The sequence below is a fragment of the Globicephala melas genome, chromosome 13 (genome assembly GCF_963455315.2).
Source record: "Globicephala melas chromosome 13, mGloMel1.2, whole genome shotgun sequence".
NCBI lineage: Eukaryota > Metazoa > Chordata > Mammalia > Artiodactyla > Delphinidae > Globicephala > Globicephala melas.
The window spans coordinates 74,283,785-74,299,408 of NC_083326.1; the positions used below are offsets into that span (position 1 = coordinate 74,283,785).

At 38.4% G+C, this 15,624-nt stretch overlaps 1 protein-coding gene across 5 annotated transcripts in view; it reads right to left on the reverse strand.

The window, feature by feature from the left end:
- The window catches only part of HECTD4 (HECT domain E3 ubiquitin protein ligase 4), a 190,370-nt gene that overhangs the window by 174,069 nt on the left and 677 nt on the right, over positions 1-15,624 (reverse strand). The gene's annotated exons all lie outside the window — the stretch shown is intronic.

Here is a 15,624-nt window from a genome sequence, read left to right on the forward strand (position 1 = left end):
CCTTGCTGAGCTAAGGGTTTAGTAGCACATTAAATGTTATAAAGTATCTCCAAGAATCAGTGCAAATATATATTACAGTTCTACTGTGTATAAATCTCTCTTCAAAGCATAGGCTAAGTTTAAAAAGGAAAAAACCGAGTGGCTTGTATTTGAAAACAAGCAGTGTCGATTTTAATCACCCCATTTCTGTAATGTTTCATTTATCTACTACTCAGATCTCTAGCTTCCTCACCCAAAATAAATGCAAACTTTTAAGAAACAAGGAAGCTATTAGTTTTTGAGAGCGTACTATATGCCAAACATTGTGTTAGATATTCTATATCAGTGCTTCTTAAACTGTCTTGGGTGGAGGATTGGTTTTTCCCAATCCATTGTAGAACAAAAGTTTTGTAAAATACAATAAAATCAATTAGCACCTCCAAAAAAGTGAAAAAAGACACAAAATTCAAGTCCCAAGTTTTATTACGTTCAACAGATATAAAACTAGTCTAGCAATCTGTTATGAAGTTTCTAAGTGCTTACTCTCAATTTCTGTACTTACCTTTTTGTTACGGATGAAAGTTCATGGTATGTGGCCTACACTTAGAGTAGCATTGCTCTATATACAACCTATTTAATTTTCCAAAGTCTCCTAACTCTTAGTAAATGACCACAATAGGCTAAAGGAACTCAGTGTCTTCTGAAAAAAAAGCTGTATTAAATAATCTCAAGACCCTTTTCAGCCCCACAAATTCTATGATTCTGAATGCTGAAGATGTGATGTGACCAGCAAATAAACGACCTAATGACAGCCACTTCTGTCACCTCAGTGGAGTGACTAAAAGAGGACAGGCAATAAGAAGAGGGAAGAATAAGCTCAGAGAAGAGGAATAAGAATTTAACTGGGAGGCAGATACCGAAAGTGAGGAGATGTAGCCGAGTAAGAGGGATAAACAGCAACTACCACAGCTTTTATTTGGGAGCATTCAGGGTGGGGTGCAACTCTCCTACAAACAAATCAGTTTCTATAAACTGGACGTAGTAATAATTAAATCTAAGTCATGAAAAAAAAGATTAAAATATAACCAAGAAATGGAAGTTTTGACAGGTGATCAAAAGTTGGCTAGATATGTGTGTCAATGCCGAAGCCTAAAGGCTTAACCACTGGGCTCGCCCTCTGTGTCAACACATGCCCTAAAGACTCCTGCATTTAGAAGTCCCAGATCTGTCACTGACTCAATATACCACCCTTCTTTAAATCCGATATTCTGTACGGTCCCACATATTAACATTCATTCTAAAAGCAACAGGCAAAGAAAGAGCCATAAAATATAGTACTTTATACACATTTAAAAACCAGTCCTGTGCAAGATAAATATATAGTTGCTTATCATGTAAGTGACTGTTTGACTCTAGTAGCAGGAAGGGTGACATTTTAGCACCAAACAGAACTACTTAGAGAAAGGTGAATCTGTAGATCAGAATTTGGGGAGAACCGTTCTAGTTCTGGGTAACGCTGTATGTCCCAATTATGTGGAATTACCACACAGTCTTGCAACCAGAGAACCTTTGAACTAAAAAGTCCTGTCTCCTTTGCCACGGGTGGTACTCAAAGTACGGTTTCTATCTGTACTCTCTGGAACTGTGCTACACATATGTAACTGTTCGTATCTGTTTGAAAAGATTCATTGTTTCAGTTGTTTCAAAGTTTTCCCACTGGTCTGCTATCAGAGTTAAAGCCACCCTTGGTAATATGGCTATTTTTGTTTTCTAATATGTTAAGTTTCTAAGTTTTTCATACTCTAATATTCTCAGAAGTACCACCTCTATCACCTTTGTGGATTGTTGCCCTATGGAAGCTAATTTCATCCAAAGGGAAGAACAACGGCCCTGAAGAAGGGAGCCCTTGGGACCCGCCAGCCTGACCTGTGATGAACACCAGGAGGCCAAGACGGCTGTAGTGGAGTGAAGGGAAGGAGGGTGGGTGTAGTGGGAGCTGAAGTCCAGAGATATCTGCTATGCATCAGCTTCTATGTGCATTAAATACCTCTGGGGGGAACCACTCTCTCCTGCAGAAGTAAGAGTTTTCCCTGAACTCCCTTTTGAACCTTAAGAATTTTGAACCATGTGTTGCTTTTCTAAAATTTTTAATAAAGCACCTAATGAATCCACAGACTTCACATGTAATTTATGTATTACTTACATGATCAGAAATATGAACTTGATTATGCATATAAAAATGTACAATTAAACAGTGAAACAATCCTATCAATTTATACAGTTATGGCACAGTTCTGAAGTTTCTCATTCTAACTTATGGTAAATAAACCTAGATGGTCATACATGTGTGTCGTAGCATACTTAAAGAGAAGAATCTCACTATTTATAAAACCACTTCCCTAATTTTAAAAACTTTTCAACAGAATTGACTAAATATCCGACAATAGAGGAATGGGTAAATAAATCATTGAACATCCATATAATGAAATACCATGCAGACTTTAATATCTATGCAGGTATTTAAAATTATATTCTCTGGTACATGAGACAGAAGTGTAAGTGTACATGCATAGAAAAAAGTCTGAAGGGAAACACATTAAAATATAAACTAAACTCATCTCTAGGTGGTAATATTATTTTCTTCTTTATACTGTTTTTACATTTTGCAAATTTTCTAAAATTCTAACATTTTAATTTTTAAAATTTTAAGCATTTTGTAATGTTTTAAATTATGACTACAAGCCTTATTATGCTAATCAGTAACTAGATTATGCTAAATCCTATAACTTTTGTGACAGTTCAGTCCTTAAGACACTGCCGCTCAATAAAAACTGGTAAATGGACACAGCTGACTGAAAGCCCTGAAAAAAAAAATCTCTACATGAAAATGTTCCAAATATACACAACAGTGCTCAAGTTCACTACCTAACTGTAGAACAACTAAGTTAAACAAAAATTCATTCCAATTCATTAAGATTTTTCGAATGATGAGCAAAACCAGGTATTTTCAATTGACTCCCTCTAATCTAGCGGTTTTCAGAAATCTCTTGGGAATCCATCATTCTCTACGCAAAATTCATTATGCTCTACACAAAATCAAAGGTCTTAACCCCATATTATCCACATTCAAGCATTAACAACATTTACGACAACTGTTGGGATGTGTTCTCTCTTCGTATCTAAAATGCAAAGCATAACTGCAATTATTAAAATTCCTAAAGTCTCACCTGAACTACTTTTAGTTCACCAAAAATAACTATCTATTCTTATTCTCTATTAATGAATTTTTCCTCACCTATGTCCTCAACTTATGATATTATTCATTAAATCACACTCTTTCACACATTTTAAATGCCCCTTTTAACATTCAGTTCAATCAATATCCAAAGTTGGAGCTCCTACTATATTAGTAGGTACTCAACATACAATATGAAATGGCTGTTCTCAAAGAGCTTATAATATAGTAAGAGTGATCAAGATGCAAATAAATAACTTTAATATATATAAGGCAGTGCTATGGAGATACAGAAGAGAGTATGACTGCTGCTAACTGTAGGCATCATGAAAATTTCATTGAGGAGTGGCATTTGATCTGCCACATGAAGGATAAAGGGTAGTGTTCCAAAGGTGGAGATGGGGTACCCCAGGGCAATGGAACCCCTTAAACCAAGGTTGTAGGAGTAAATGTGGTGAGTTTGTAAAACATGGGGAAAGGTGGGGGGGGGTGGGCAAGGATTAATGATATAAGACTAGAAAGGTAGATGGAGCCAAAGCATAGCTACGTTGAATTATTATCTTATTTTGCAGGAAATGGGAAGCCACTGAAGATTTGAGCAAGAAAGTAACATAACTGCTTTAGGAAGATTACTCTGGCAGCCATGTGTAGATTGGGCTGCGTAGTTCTTATTTAAAATAGCTGCCATTAACTACTGTCTCAGAGACAATAGGTTATTAAGATCAAGTGCAACCTAAAGCAGAGGTATAGTGGAAAAGCAGAGGTATAGTGGAAAATCACTCAAGAAATGAAAGAGTCCTAATTATATGACCTTGTACAAATCATTTTGCTTCTCTAAGCCTTTTTTTCTAAAATAATAAATATCTCCTCTACTGCCTCATGGAGCCACTGAAAAGATGAAATGAAAATAGTATATATGGAAGCCCCTGGAAGGCTTGCTGGTCATAAGGTCTCTGTCACAAATACTCAATTCTGCATTGTAGCATGAAGGCAGATAATATGTAAATGAATGTACTGGTTATGTTCCAATTAAACTTTATTTACAAAAACAGACAGCTGGATATGACCATGAGGACCATAACTTGCTGCCCTCCGTATACAGAAGCACTGGCCAACAGAAATAGGTGAAACACATATGGAAATAGGTGAAACACATATGGAAATTAATATTTTCCAGTAGCCACATTTAAAAAGGTAAAAAGAAATAAATGAAATTAATTTTAGTATATTTTAATTTAAATAACATATTTAACCCATCATATCCAAAATATTACCATTTCAACATTTAATCCATTTAAATATTATTAGGGATATATTTTACATCCTTTTTGTGTGAAGTCTTCAAAATCTGATGTGTCTTTTACACTTTCAGCACACTTCACTTCTGACGAGCCACATTTCGAGGGCTCAATAGCCACATGTGGGTAGTAGCTACCCACTGGACAGCACAGTTCTTGTGGCTACTTAAGTAAAACTGCTAAACTTTGACAATTCAAGCATAAAATAACAATTTGAACAATAAATGAAACCAAAATCACATAACAGTACTCTATGGAGAAGATGAAAGCAAAATGAATTTCGAACGTGGAAAATAATGTTCTCCTGGGATACCAACTGTTACTGCTTGAGGCCACCTGTTTAAAACGGTTCATTATTAGCAGTATAAGATACCAATATAAAGTATGTTGATGAATTTTTATTCCCATAGTTTCAGTTGACCAGACAAGGGGGAAAAAACCAAAATATTTGGTGAACAAAAAATTGTTCTATTTCAAAAGAACTGTTTGTCACTTTTTAGCAAGTATTTAATTTTCTTAAGAAAAATAGTTTCCTGGTTAATGATACCACATTTAGCAAATGGGCAAAGATCAGATTACCCAAGAAAATTATTATTCGCTTATAGCTTACAGTTAGTAGATAATGGGAAAAACTGTAGAAGAATAACATATTCTACCACAGAAGGGATTTTCCAAAATGTGGTTCACTTTTCTTTCAAACAATTGCAAACTATGCTAGTCGTCAGCAAACTTCGACCAAAAAAGGGAGAGATGCTGGCAGAAAGAGAGTCTATCTCAGGGGCCTCTAACCTTCACAAGTTTGGTGATGCTTACCAACCCTTCTCCAGTTACATTTTTAAATGCATAAAACAAAATACACAGAATTATAAGAAACCAATTACAGTATACTAAAATACAGGTACCAAAATACTTTAAGAAACAAATTTGTGATATCAACATAGGAACTTCACTATTAGTACATTGAATAACAAGATCTAATACTTGCCATAATTTCTAAGTGGTGGTGAGATGAGCATAAACAGTATTTCAAGATATGTTCAACAAATGTAATATGATATGAAAATATCTATGATTTCTACTGGTTACAAGGTCACAGGTACTGCCAATACTACTAGAGTTTGTTGACTACATTCATAATAGAAGGAAATGCTGCATTCTAGCTAAAGGTATGTGTAAATAAACATATAATTTTTCCCATCCAAGTTCACAGACCGCCCTGAATTCTATTCAGGTTCAGAATCCCTGACGGAAAGCAAACTTTTATTATAAGCTCATCCAAAAAAATTCTCCCTCCAAAGTTCCCCAAATGTATTTTTACCTTTCCACCACCCATTTTGCTCCTTTCTAGATTAAACAAACCAGTAAGTTGTCTTTCAGCCACACCACAACTGGATGATCAGGAAGGAATCAGTATCAAGAAATAAAGAAGGTAATTATTCTATTATAGGCCACTGTTTTGATGAAAATATGTTGATAGATTCTCCTTTAACATTCTTAATGATTCTATTTCAGGAGTAAGAAAAGCAAATATATCAATAGAAATAGGAGGTCCAGATTTTCTAGTCTGTCCTGTAAATAGCTGTATCTTTTATATGAGACTTGGTTCATTTGAAATCAGTAAAGCAAACCACAGAGCTCAAAGAAAATACAGTAAACACAGAAAAGATCCATTACAAATACAAGCTGAATGTTAATATTTTGTTTGGTATAAAACCACTACTTAAACCACACATCTGTAGTTATTAGTGTTGCTAAACCTACAATTTGCATAAAATAGTTTGCAAATTATGTATCTCTTTGTTGTTAATCTAAAATTGCTACACGTTGTGCTCTGACCTGGTAATTCAGCCGACTGCAGGTTTCAGTAGAAACACCAGGGATTCAAGTTGTGTCCACTTCAAAGTGTCCCATCATGGAACATTAATTAATTATTCTACAACTATGCTTAATAGCACTTCATAAACTCAAAGCTCCACACAAATATTCAACATTATTGGGAGGGGAATTATAACAGCACTATAAAAATCCTTTTTAATTATAAACTGCCAATAATAACAGGTTGCAAGAACACACTTTTTTGTTGTTATTGTTGTTGTTGCTTTTAATTTTTTTTTTAATTTTCATTTATTTATTTATTTTTGACTGTGTTGGGTTTTTGCTGCTGCGTGTGGGCTTTCTCTAGTTGCAGCAAGCGGGGGCTACTCTTCGTTGCGGTGTGCAGGCTTCTCATTGCAGTGGCTTCTCTTGTTGCGGAGCTTGGGCTCTAGGTGAGTGGGTTTCAGTAGTTGTGGCTCGCGGGCTCTAGAGCGCAGGTTCAGCAGTTGTGGCTCACGGGCTTAGTTGCTCCGCGGCATGTGGGATCTTCCTGGACCAGGGCTTGAACCCGTGTCCCCTGCATTGGTAGGCAGATTCTTAACCACTGCGCCACCAGGGAAGTCCCTGCTTTTAAATTTTTAAAAAAATTTTTTATTGAAGTATAGTTGATTGAAACACACTTTAATAATTACCACAAATTTGTAATTTACCAAACTTTATCAAGAAAATAACACTGCAAAAAAGAAAAAGAAGAAAATGACACTCCAAACACTAAAAATCTTTTGGGTTTATTTATAATAATATATATAAATGTGAATTTAAGAAGGAAATAGTAAAAAAATTAGTTAATATGGCTATTTCTGGATAATGCAATCAAAGGATATTTCTTTTCTCTTTTACACCTTTAGTGCTTTCTCCATTTTCTACAACATCCATGTGTTACTTCTTTATAATCAAAAAAGTTCTGACAGCATAAAAATATAATGAACTGGGCTTCCCTGGTGGCACAGTGGTTGAGAGTCCGCCTGCCGATGCAGGGGACACGGGTTCGTGCCCCAATCCAGGAAGATCCCACATGCTGCGGAGCAGCTGGGCCCGTGAGCCACGGCCGCTGAGCCTGTGCGTCTGGAGCCTGTGCTCCGCAACGGGAGAGGCCACAACAGTGAGAGGCCCGCGTACCGCAAAAAAAAAATATATATATATAATGAACTATCAATTATTTTCTATATAGGTCAGAAAAACATAGAATTACTCCTTATACTGGCATATAAGAGAGAAAATTTTAAGACAATCTGAGTCCAGATAGTCTGCCTAACAAATGCTATGCACTCTGAACACACTTCAGGGGCCAGTGCATCTCTTCCCAGGGTGGGCAGCTCCCTGGCTCTGCTGGCCTCTGGCAGCATCCCCAGACCATCAGAATACAAAGTTGTTGTTCTCTCCTGCCTATATATGGACATAGTCTGTATTAACTGGATTACTGACTAACATGAGTACATGCCAGGAGGCGAAGGCGATCAAGCCACAAGAGAAGTCCTCTGAAGTGAAGTGATAACAGCCAGGCAGCAATAACAGAAAACCCTGGCTTCTTTCAGCTGAGCATGATTTGGCATGCAGGTCCAGGTACCCAACTGTATCTATTGGACTGATCTTTTGGAGTGAAAGCCATTGACTTAAGCAAATGATAAATTTAAGCAAATCCATAAGTTCTAAAATGGTCTCTATGAGGGTGTGAGGGAAAGAGGTCCTATCAAGCACTGTTACTTGGGAGTATGAATTGGTGTAAGCCACTGTGGAGAGCAATTTGGCAGTGTCTCTTCAAATGTAAAATGGTCACCTATGACTCAGCAATTCTACTTCTCAGGATCTGCTCTAGAGAAATACTCCCACATATGCACAAACAGGCATGCAAGGATGTGCACTGAAGGACCATTTTTAATAGTGAAAAACTGAATTTCAAACAACAAAAATAACCATCGTGGTAAGCTGAATAATAACCACCACCCCCCCTTGCCAAGATGTCCACATCCTAATCCCTGGAACCTGTGAATGTGACCTTAGATGGCAAAAGGGACTTTGCAGATGTGATGAAATTAAGGATCCTGAGATGCGGAGATTACCCTGGATTATCCGGGTGGGCTCTAAATGTAATCACAAGGGTCCTTGTAAAAGGCATGCAAGAGGAATCAGTGAGAGGAGAAAATGACATGATGACAGATCAGAGACGAGGGTGATATACTTTAAAGGTTCGAGGAAGGAGCCACAAGCCAAGGAATACAGGTGGCCACTAGAAGCTGTGAAAGAGGCAAGGGAATGCATTCTCCCCTAGAGCCTCTGGAAGGAACCAGATCTGCCAACACCTGACTTTAACCCAATGTGACTCATTTAGGACTTCTGATCTCCAGAAATGTAAGAGAATAAGTTTGTGTTGTGTTAAGCCACTAAGTTTGTAATAGTGTGTTAGCATTGCAACAGGAAACTAACACACTCATCAGTAGGAGAATGGCTAAATAAGCTATGGTATTTCCGGAGTCTTGTACAGCACTTAAAAATTGCAATAGATCTATATGTGGAGACATAGAAAAATCAAAACATATCATTGAATCTAAGAAGCAAGTTATAGAATGATATGTCTAGCATCAAATCTTTTTTTTTTTTGATGTGGACCATTTTTAAAGTCTTAATTGAATCTGTTACAATATGACTTCTGTTTTATGTTTTGTTTTTTTGGCCGCAAGGCATGTGAGATCCTAGCTCCCCAACCAGAGACTGAACCCACATCCCCTGCATTGGAAGGCAAAGTCTCAACCACTGGACCACCAGGGAAGTCCCTAGAATCAAATCTATTACGCAAAAAAGAAAAAATAATAAAAAGTGTTATGTACACACACACACACACACACACCCCCCACACCACACACATAAACATACACATTCAACAATGGTCTTGAAGAATATACCAAAAAAATTTATCATTGATTTAACCAGGGTGGGGAGTAGATGGAAACAGGACTAGTGATGGTAGCCAAAAGGAACTTCAGTTTAACCTGCATTTTTTTATAAGAATGTATTTATGTATTGGTTTTTAACTTAATGAATACATAAAAATGTTAACAATGCAGCATCAAAGTAATAGTGATACAATTTCTGCAGTCTTCTCTCCTTCTGAAGTAATTATGCATTTGTCCCATAGTTGATCACCTGCTGTTATTTACATTTGTCTACAACTATTGACTAAACATCTTGCAAAGCAGACTACACTCCTTGTGTTCACCCCACCATCACCACTGTAAAACAAGCCAGAAAGAGGGGTGGAGGGAGGAGAAAGCATGGGGCACCTTCAGGAACTGACAGTCCTTTCATAATTATCACCACAGGTACCTTATATGACTTAGGAAAGAACAGGTGCATGACAATCCCCCCAGTAGCCCTGGCCAACAGGTGGTATTTTATGGCAGCCAATATGGAAGCCAAGAAGACAGATAATAATCAAAACTGATTTATTTAGCAAGACCCTAGGCATACAATTGGAGGAAAACTGAAATGAAGACTATTATCTCATCTGCCAGCCAGATTCCAAACAAACTGGGAAGGAAGAAAATTCCAAAGGGATCACACCAAAAAAGCACTATCTCCACTATTCACTACTAGGAAAAAAAATTTGTTGATGGGATAGTTTTGCTTTCATATACACTGGGCAGCTAACTGAATATACATAAAATAACTTCTCAGCAACACAGCACCTTCCAAAGAGAGTTCATACACTGTAAGTACATAATCACAACCATCCTTAACTAATCCTTACGTTAACCCTATTATTATCCCCCTCTTACAGATGACTAGGCAGTCTAACAATGGTTTTGAAGCCTCGACCCTGGGCTGGAATCAGACAGATCTATTTCAGCCTCAGCTTTACTAGTAACCGTATGACCTTCATCAACTTCACTTCTGTGCCATGGCTTCCTTATTTGTAAAATAAAGATGACAATAGTACCAACCTCATGAAGTTGCAGTGAGGATTAAATGAGATAACGGGTGGGAAGTGCTTAGCACAGAGCCTGGCATGCAATATGCTGACACTGTTGTCCTCGTGGTGGTAGAGGTGGTGACAATGATGACAAAGAAGTTGCAGTGGAAGAAACCAGGGATTATTAAAGGTAATTGAACTTGCCCAAGGTCACGGGCAGAGCTAGAGTTTCAATCCCAGTCTGACTCTTTAAACCTGACTTTAACCTCTAGGCAATACTGCCTCCCACAGTCTTCAAATACTTCGTCCTAACTTTACAGCTAGCCAGTCATACCCGAGAACTTTTTTTTTCCTTTTTTTTTTTTTATTGAAGAATAGTTGATTTACCATGTTGTGCTAATTTCTGCTGGACAGCAGAGTGACTCAGTTATAAACATATATACATTCTTTTTTTATATTCTTTCACCTGAGAAATTTTGAGCCATTTGCTGAGGTCACAGAACACTGTACCAAGGTTCAGTGACTCTTATTCTAGTGCTCATTAATTACCTGATAATTAATTCTGTTAGTGAACAGAGGCAGTTTATTCATTTATTCATTAACTCTTCCAAATCTAGAATTTGGAATTCTCTAAAAGTACCTAAACACTTTCCAAAGAATTCTGACCAAAGGATAAACAGGTGGTAGTATCCTCCTAGGAGAACAGATCAACATTTATGAATTTAAATATCACCTCAAAGCTTTCACTTAAGTGTAACATAAGTATTCAAAGCCTTGACTATTTAAGCTGATCACCTCCAAACCCAAAGGTTCCTTCCCTTACATGATTAAAAACAAAAAACAAACCCAAAGACCTATTGAGCCTTTTTCGCATCAGTAAAGCATTCTGGGCTTCTGCGGGTTTTGTTTTACTGAACTATAACTGGCATACAATAAACTACACATATTTAAAGTGTACAATTTCAGGAGTTTCAGCGTATGTATACATACAACATGAAACCATCACCACAATCAAAATAGGGAACATTGCCATCACCCCAAAAGTTTCCTCATGCACCTCTGTAATCCTTTCTCCCAACCCTTCCTGCCTGCCTTCATCCCCAGGCAGCCACTGGCAAGGCCCTACTTGATCTGCAGACCTGGCCTCCATCTCCTATCACTCACTCTCCTTTCCCCCTTTGCTTACTGGGCTCAGAGCCCCACACTAAGGATGCTAAGGATGCTTCCCTCTCAGGGACTTGGCTCTTGCTGTCCTCCGTCTGGGATGTGCTCCCCCCAGTAGCCATATGGTACACTCTCATTTCTTTCAGGTCTCAAATGCCATCCTGGTCTTTCCTTTCCAGTCCACTGTACGTAAAACAGAGCCCTTCCCCACACCATTACTCTCCATCCCTCTTACCCAGCTATACGTTTCTCCATAGCACTTATCATTTGACATATTATTCACATGTCCTATATTTGACAATTTGTTATCGTCTATGGAAAGCAGATGCTTTCCATAACTACGGATTAGTTTACACTTCCTAGAACATCATATAAATGGAATCTTACAGTATGCACTCTTGTATGATTGGGTTCTTCCACTCAGCATAAATCCAAGTTGTCAGTATCAACAACTCATTCATTTCTATTGCTTAGTATTCCATTATACGGATGTACCACACCTGTTTATCCATTCACTTGTTGATGGACATTTTGATTATTTCCAGTTTTTGGCAAACACAGATAAAGCTTCCATGAACATACATGTTCAAGTCTTTGAATGGGGCGGGTGGTGGGGGGTCCTTATAAACAAACACAATGAAAGATGAGAAACACTAACGAAAATGCTTGGGTTCAAAATTAATCTAAACTACGGAGTAAAAAATATCTTGGCCACCTTGAGCAAGTCAATTAGCTTCTCTATCAACATCCAGATGTATGACGCCTGTCCCCACCTGGAATTTGTAAAGAAAAATGAGACAGGAAGCTGAATTCTTTTGGAACTTCCACAAAGAAACGAATGCTTTTTTCTTGTAAATTACCTTAATTTTAAAAAGACTAATAGTCTATGAAATGTAATGCAAAATTCAATAATATTTGTCATTTTTGAGCTATTGCTTTTTTATTTCTCTTGAATTTATATTTATTTCAACACTTAAAAACGAATTTCCTGCATGCTTTCACTTTTTGCCAAAAACATAAAATTAAACACAGATAGCTATTTCAAAGGCCAAGAAAGAGCTTCACTCTGCATCTTTAATCTGCTCAAGTAGATTCAAAGTCCTTACCTACAAGGCCCTACTTGATCTGCAGACCTGGCCTCCATCTCCTATCACTCACTCTCCTTTCCCCCTTTGCTTACTGGGCTCAGAGCTCCACACTAAGGATGCTAAGGTTGCTTCCCTCTCAGGGACTTGGCTCTTGCTGTCCTCTGTCTGGGATGTGCTCCCCCCAGTAGCCATATGGTACACTCTCATTTCTTTCAGGTGTCAAATGCCATCCTGGTCTTTCCTTTCCGGTCCACTGTATGTAAAACAGACCCTTCCCCACACCATTACTCTCCATCCCTCTTACCCAGCTATACGTTTCTCCATAGCACTTATCATTTGACATATTATTCACATGTCCTATATTTGACAATTTGTTATCGTCTATATCCCCCACTAAAAAAAAGCTTTTTTAAGAACAAGGATTTTATTTTATCCCCTGCTATGTACCCAACACCCACGACAGTGGACTCAGCTCACCTCTGAATTCCACAAACACTTGTTAATGAATTTGTTGATTAAACACTATTGACTGAAAGACAAACAAAAAAACCTTCCCTTTGAAATTCACTGAGAAGAAAATTTTTAATTCCAATCCTCTGCTATTGCTTAAATTAAAATGCTAAGTTAACGCTGATCTACCTCTTAGGATGGGTTCTTTTTTCGGATTCACATTTATCTTTGAGCAGCACTTACATAGCGAAAAGAACACTGGAATTCAAAGCCAGGAAAGCCAGGGTCTAGTCACTTGTCCTGCCATAACTAGCTATGCTACCAAGCCAAAACCTCTCCTGATCTCAGATAACTTCTCTCTAAAATGAGGGAAACAAGTATCTCTAAGGTTCCTCCTTGCTCTAAAATTCTGAGACTCTATTGCAGCTAGTGCAGTCTTATGCGTTAAGGTTGCCAATCATAAATTAGTCACCTCAGTTTGAGTCTCATCTTTCTTAATCCAAAATTGTTAACTGAAAGATTCTATATAACTATAAAATCCTGTAAAAATTGGTCACTTTCACCCAGATGTCCAGTGGAAGGAGAGGCTTGGAAGAGCCTCACAGGGGTAGTAGCATTTCAAAAGTTAGTTTTTAAAAAGTTGATGAACCTCTAATCTTCCTCAGATGTAAAAAGAGTAAGTCACTAGAAAGGAAATAAAGATACCTGTTTATTACCCTATCTTTACCCAGTTATTAAACTTAAAACAATTACAAATATGAGTATCATACATGCATGAAGGTAGTGGAATATTATGATTAGGAGCAGATATGTTTGAGGCCAAACAGACCTGGGTTAAAGTCCAGGCTCTCTTCTCCAACTATGTGTGATCTTGAGCAAGTTGCATACCTGCTCTGTACTTTACTTGCCTTACCTGTACACGGGTACAATATTTACAACTGTTACAACAGGTAACAATATTTAGCTACCAGGATCCCTCCCCACTCTTTTTTAAACCAGGATCCCTTGGAGAATTTAGTAAAACAATGCCTGACACATAGGATACACTTACTCAATATTATTATCATTAAATATGCAAAACACAAACCTAACAGCCACAAAAACATTCTTAGCTATTTCTCCTGATACTATGTTGCCTGTATAACATATGGAAAGAAATGAAAAAAGTTCTGACTACATTCAGAAATGTTTATCACCCGTATACATATCGGTTTCTGAGAGGTCAGACCATAAAAATTTTTTTTAAGTTTTTAAAAAATCTTCCAGGCCAGAGAGATTCTTTCTATTAAATCATTCATCTGTGGAAATACCTGACAACTACTCAGTACATTTGTACAGTAAACATCTTAGGAAAGCCAGCTTAACAGCTCAGGTATTTTTAACTAATCCTACACTTTTTAATAATAAATAAATTACATACGTATAGAAATTTTGGATCTGTGAACTTTGTCTCTAAGGAACAAAGAGCATCTGCCTTCCTCATTTCACATACAAGAGAACCAATTATATCCAAAGATTCCACCATCATAGCATAATGCCCCTTGAGTTTTTAAGCATATAAGACACTCAGACACACCTTGCTTTTTATAGAAAAGGCCCAAATGAGACATAATAAAACTATGATTCCATGTTCAGAATTCCCTATCAATTTGCACATGCCTTATTTTTTGGTGGCCAGACTGTAAAATAAGTCATTAAGAGTTCACAATGGGAATGCCGCAGCCGCAACTTCAACTTCAAATCCAGACACAAAAATATAGAGGAACGTATTCGCATCTCAGACACGTCCAAATGTCTCCGCCAACGGGATCCCATCACTGCCGTTTCCAGAAACACATACAAATGGGTTTTAATCCATTTCTATAAATGTTCGTTGTGCTGAAAGCCAAAGTGCCCGCAAAACCGCATAACACAAAAGATTCCTCGCATTCCGTTTATAGCCAGAAGACAAGCCATCCTCACTGCGCCCTACCCCAGAGAGTCCTCCTTGCGACAACAAGAATTTCGTGACACCCCATGCTACCTACACATCAAAATGTCACCCCACGAAGTGGAGGGGGAGCAGTGCCTCGATGAACCGATCCTGCCAGTACTGCCACCCCTGGGCAAACACGAAACCAAGAGAAGTCGGTGGAAAGTTCCCATCCATCCAGCATATTTGGTTTCCTTCTGCCCCCAAACCCAGCGGCACAATTGCTGAGATTTGCTTTTGCACCTGCCACGGCTCCTAAGCCTGGGCTTCTCCGCGACCCCCGAGCTCATAAAAAGGCCTTGCGGCCTAAAACGCCCGTGACCCTTGCGGATAGCGCACCGAGGGCCGCTGTAGCATCCCCCTCGCTGTCCACACTGCCCGCTTCCCTGACAAAGGCCCCGTGTCAATCCGAGGCACGACACGGAGTAGTTGCTGGATTGCCCATCGCGGACCGGCAGCTGCCACTACCTTCTCCCGAGAAAAACAAACAAAACACACACGCGCACATACACACACACACGCACAGCACTAGGGAATGACGAGGTGGGGGGGGGTGTAGAGCGTTAAAATTAAAATGTCCCCAAAGCTAAGCAGCCTGGGTGTGCCCTGTAAGTGCGTCCAAGGGGTCCGTGGGGGAAGGGAGACCGGGCCCGGGA